We start from the raw sequence: 5,796 nt of genomic DNA, 5'->3' as shown, positions 1-5,796 counted from the left end.
TATATAATATATTCCTAAAAACTTTTACACCATTTCACGACTTTCAATTTTACAGCTTAATATATACTAAAAATAAGAAACTAAACATTTTTTCTTAATGATAATACATTTGATCTTTCATTTATTATAATTATGTGATTTTAATTCAAATTTCAATTGTAGGAACAATATCTCCAAATATTAAACATCAAGCATGCGTAATAGGTTCTACTTTATTAAAGTGATAATTTAGTTTCTATTTGTTAATGTGAGTTAATTAATCACATGCATTAGCTATAACTGAAATTTTAAATAAATTATAAATTTATGCTACTTGAAGGACAAAAGTATAATCAAGTCAAATATTATCGTCCTTTAAAAATATGTTTTTTCTTTTTAATAATACTTTATACACTTTTCTTCTGTGTACTGTGTTGTCTTATATATACTTCATTTAAATTAAATGGGCAACAACTATATAGCACATATATTTATGTGAAAGAAACTGTTCCTCAAAGAATATGAGTAATTATATTGACATTTTTCGTAGATCCTATATAGTGAGTGGAGAAAGATTCGTAAACCTGAAATTATTTAATACCAAGTGATCAATTTATTACACAAAAACTATAGAAAAAAATATTGTGTTGAAGGGTGAGCTTCTGTATATCTTTTGCTTCATTAAAATATGTCTTACAATTTGATACTTTCCGTCCTATATAATGGAAGGGTCACTGTACAAATACAAAGCCCTACCCTTTATTTTAGGGTAGGCTTCTAATATAATGGGAGTGTGCATGTCTATATAAGTTTGTTCTAATCTAGAAATTGAACTTTTCTAGCTATCACTAGAAGATATAGCATTGTAATTTCTTAATCATGATTCAACATGTAATCAAATTCATTTCGAATAATAATATAATAATAATATCTACAACTTTTAGTTAAATAATGTTACAGAGTTGGATTGGATGAGTATACTATGTCATCATCATTTGGTACAAATCTGGGATATCTGGTCTGAATTGTATCTCATAAAGGTTTATTTTTCTGTAGTTCAATGCTGCTGCTGCATCACATGTAGTTGAGTCTGTATAATCTCACAACAAGGAACTTAATGATCTCACATTTACTATAAATTAAATGGGAGCAAACTAAATGGTAGCAACCCTTATTTTATAAACTTCATAAACCTTCTAAGTTTCACATTGTCTAATTTTATCTATTTTCACTTTTTTTATATATGGTTTTGTGTGATAATTAGTTGTAAATCGTATATAGTAAGTGCATCCGTCACGCATGACTAACTCTGTAAGAAGAAACAAAAATTACATAACTTGGATGAAGACTATGGTAGAAATGGAAAACCATTCTCTGCCAGTTAGATTATGGAGAAATTCTAAGGTCAATGACATATGACTTGACTTTGAGAATATAGTTTATTCTATCGAGGAGTTCAAAGATTTGTCAACGCTCTCAGCTAAAGAGTTTGTCAGGTCGTTTGAGGTGCACAAACAATGGAGAATGAAGGAGTGGGAGCCTCTCAAGGCTGAGGTCATAGTGGAAGAGGTCGATGTCATTCATCAAGACCTCGACCTTGAGTATTCCGAGCTCTTCCTTTCAAGTCAAGCTTTGATTGAACTCAAATTGGTAATGATTCTCCATTTCTACCGAATTGATTTGCCATAGTCTTCACCTGATTTATGTACTCGATTACGCGTTCTCTCTCTTTCATTCTGAAGCTTTTCAAAGTTGTCTTTGAGAGTTTGAAGCCAAACTTGATTAACTCGATCATTCCTTGTTTTTCCTTGGATTTTCCATGCTTCTCTTGAAAATGTAGTGTTTTGCTATCTTCTCAAAGTCATACTCATTTACAACTCGGTACAATAAGTACAAAATTGATTTGTCTTTTACTCGTGTTTTTTTCTTTCAACGTAGCAATCTGGGTAACCTTTTGCTCTTCATCTTCTACTAGCTTTTGGTACACATTTTCAATTACATCTCACAAGTCTAGGGATCCAAGAAGCCTTCATTTGCATATTTTAGTTATCATAGTTGACTTTCTTTGTCAACTATGACACACACTATTTACAAGATTGATGACCATCTCACTCTTTCTTTTTTGAAGACTCAAACAAATTTGTTTTCTTTTCACTCAAACATACTCTCCAACTTTATGACAATTTGTTAGCAAAATGACATTATTAATGTAAATTACTTATGTATATTCATTGAATTCAAGAGCCATTAATAGCCACTAATATAAAATACATTAAAATAACTTCCTATAAACACGTGGTAATAGCTAAAATAGATATGTAGTTGTAGAAAAAACAAAGGAGAGATAGATGCTGGTTGAGGTTTAACTCAATCATTTGTGGTGTTTTGTGTAAAATTTAGTTGATGTATTTAGTTTAAGTAAGCCAAAGAGCACCTAAGAAGACTAAGTTGCTTCAAGATCCAAAGTAAGCTCGTTGATTTTTCAAATTTTTTGATTTTTAAAAGCTTTTGATTTCTCAAACTTCTTCGGTTTCTCTATATTCTCCCATTTCTTGATTTGTCAAGATTTTCGTTCTGAAATTTCTCAATTAATTCTCAAATTTTTCAACTTCTCATGATTATGAAATTTTCAAAATTCTCAAATTCTCAAAGTGTTTCAATTGAAAAGAAGGTTACCAGGTCTTTTCATTCCACTACCTTCAAAAACTTCTACTATATTAAATACTTTTGAAATGATTTTTTTGTTAGGTTTTTGTTATAAAGCTCATGCCTATTCCTAATGCAACTAAACTTGATTTACACACTAAAGTTTTACATTATGTTCATTTTCACTCTCTGTTATCCAAGCTAGACATCAAAGACATATATCACTAAAGCTTTATACTATTCATTTTCCAAGCTAGACATCAAAGACATATATGCAACATGTGGGAATTTTATATATAAATGATTAATATCTTTTTGGTTATTAGGTTATACATTAATATCTTTTTGTTATTAGATATAAACTAACAGTAAACTGTTAATTTGTTATACAGTCGTATGTTAGTTGATTATTTTTGATTTTATTTTCTTATAGCGTATGTTAGTTGATTATTTTTGATTTTATTTTCTTATAGCATATGAATAATAACTTTTAATAAAAGATAAAACATATTAAATAAATCTTATGATAGAGGAAAATTTGAATTAAGATGTGTTTAGAAAGACCTAAAAGGAAATACGGTCCTACATCTCAATTTCCTATTTTTAATTTTTAAAATTCTTAGTACTCAATAAAGAATATCAAACATTTAATATAAGTTGGTAAAAGGAAGAAAATGTGGGAGAAGCAAAATCTCAGTTTTGGAAAGAATGAGAAACACATGGAAACAGAAAATGAGTGAGATTACATTCTGAAAAGTATAAAAAAAATGCTTTATTCAACATAGCAGACTCCAAGACAATAACACTTTACTGCATTGCCTTCGTCAAATGCCAACCAAATCCAGGACATGGATCACCTTTTCCTTCTTCTTTCTTTGCTTCGACCAAATCGTTGAAACAAACAAATTTTTAAAAAGAAGAAATATGCATCCAAAGTAATTATCAGATAAAGGTTTTGCACAATAATTTTAAACAAGTTATTAAATTGTTTTACTTTATATATGTTATTAAACTTTCTTTACTCAGAAATTTCCTCTAATTTAAATAGAAATCAAGAAATTGAAATAAATTTGAATGTATGCACTTCAGTCGGCCAAACGGTAAAAGTGTGAACAGAATTCATGAGATCATAAATTTTAAATGAGTTATATATATTTTTTCTTATTTGAAGTGAAAAAAAAATTGAATATAAATATGATTATTATTAGAAATAATAAATTAATGTGTTGATTAAATAATTAATATTTTGGTTAACTCAACTTAGCGTTTTGAGTTTTAATATGAAAAGGAATGATTGGAACCACTTATCTCATAAAAATTATGCTTTCAGTTATTTATTGATTCAAATGCTTAATATATGAATTAATAATTGAAAGTCAAGTTTTAAGTATTTATTTATAAACATTTTTAATTATTTTTATATGCTTTACTTAAGCTTTTACTAATTTAAGTATAATGGATATTCAACGTGTTAAAGTTTGTGCATAAAAAAATTATAAAATTATCAAAAAAATAGAAGTACACTTCTCAAGCCTCAGAAAATCAACATTGTTCTTCTTTCTCGTAAGAAAAATTATAATATAAAAATACAAATATATGTAATTAAATAACCTGATTAATTAGTGCAATAATTATATAATTTATTTATTATATATTAAGAAATAAAATTTAATTTTATTAATGGTGGTAAGATAGTGATCTAATTGCAAATGATATAATAAACCCAACAAATAATAAATTTTAAAGAATTTTAAGTTTAATTCAATTTCATATAATTTGTTCAGTTAAGATTTGTATCTATTTATATATTATAAATTTATCTCTTTAATGACAAATAAATCGTTATAGTAAGTATTTTCCGAATCTGCTATTATTTTAATGAAAAATTTCGACATCATTAACGTATAAGAATTAGTAATATTCAATTTTTTAATTAGATATGAGGACGAAGATAAATATATACATATATGTTCCATTCTCGTGTTCATACTTATCTAACACATATCCTATTTTTATCTATTTTTGTTTAAATTATTAAAGTACTTATAATTTATTAGATATCTTAAACATTTATATATATTATGTTAATATTTAGTTTCATAACCTTCCCTTTTTTTCTTTTGTTACACATTTTACTTTTTCTAATTGTTTGGTTTCTTTTATATCCACAAAATATCCTTTCTCATTATATAGTTATCTTTAATATTATAAATGCTAGGTCTCATAGTCAATTATTTTTACTCTTCTTTTTATATTTTAATTTATTTTTTAATTATTTTTCATGAAAATATTTAACTATTTAAAATTAAAGTGTTCAATGATGTAAAGTATTATCATGAGGTAAAGATGGAAATAAACAAAAGCTTTATACATTAACAGGAGGATAAGTTTTATACATTAACATGAGGATGAATATGATTTTTACTTCAAAGTGTACATGAAATAATCAAACTCCTCCAACAAAATATGTGAGTATCCTTGTAGTAGAAAATTAAGCTCAATTTTTGCTATATACAACAACTGATAGAATCAGGTAATCACAGTGCATCGAGTGAAGACAAAAGAGAAAAATACTGTTAAATCAATTTCGTGACTCTCTACCACCATTGAAGCCCCCAAATCAGAGATGATCCTCTTTTTTATCTCGTTCTTCTCTCTTTGGTCATACATCCATCTTAAACCTTTTGATTTTCTTGCTCTTATTCCTCGTACGTGGATCATTGTAATTTGTTGTTGTGTTTTTTTTTTCTCTTGTCCCACAAGCACACCCTTTGGTCTTTTTACCACCATCATTGTGTTCATTGCAAAGAATAACTGGGTCCAGCAACATAGATCAATTTAATTTTGGAGTCATTTTAATTGAGAATTTCCCCTTTGCATTCAAATTTAACTTTGAATAAACAAATGGAACAAGCTCATGGATAGATTATGAACCACACATGCACAAAAGATGGTGTTGGTACAAATGGAAAGGTTGTAGTGATGTGAATGCTAGTGATGATAAAAACCTCTTCATAGTCAAAAGTCTTCAACTTGCCATAGGAATGACTAAAAAAAGTGTCATAGTCTTGTCCATAGAATCCTATCATATGACCCAAAAAGGTAAAATTATGAACATGATTTTTAATAATATAATCTGTATCCGATGGAATTTATAGAATAAAAACCTTT

Source organism: Vigna angularis, chromosome 1 (assembly GCF_016808095.1).
Source record: "Vigna angularis cultivar LongXiaoDou No.4 chromosome 1, ASM1680809v1, whole genome shotgun sequence".
Taxonomy (NCBI): domain Eukaryota; kingdom Viridiplantae; phylum Streptophyta; class Magnoliopsida; order Fabales; family Fabaceae; genus Vigna; species Vigna angularis.
The sequence above is the reverse complement of the archived record's forward strand: the minus strand, read 5'-3'. Positions refer to the sequence as shown.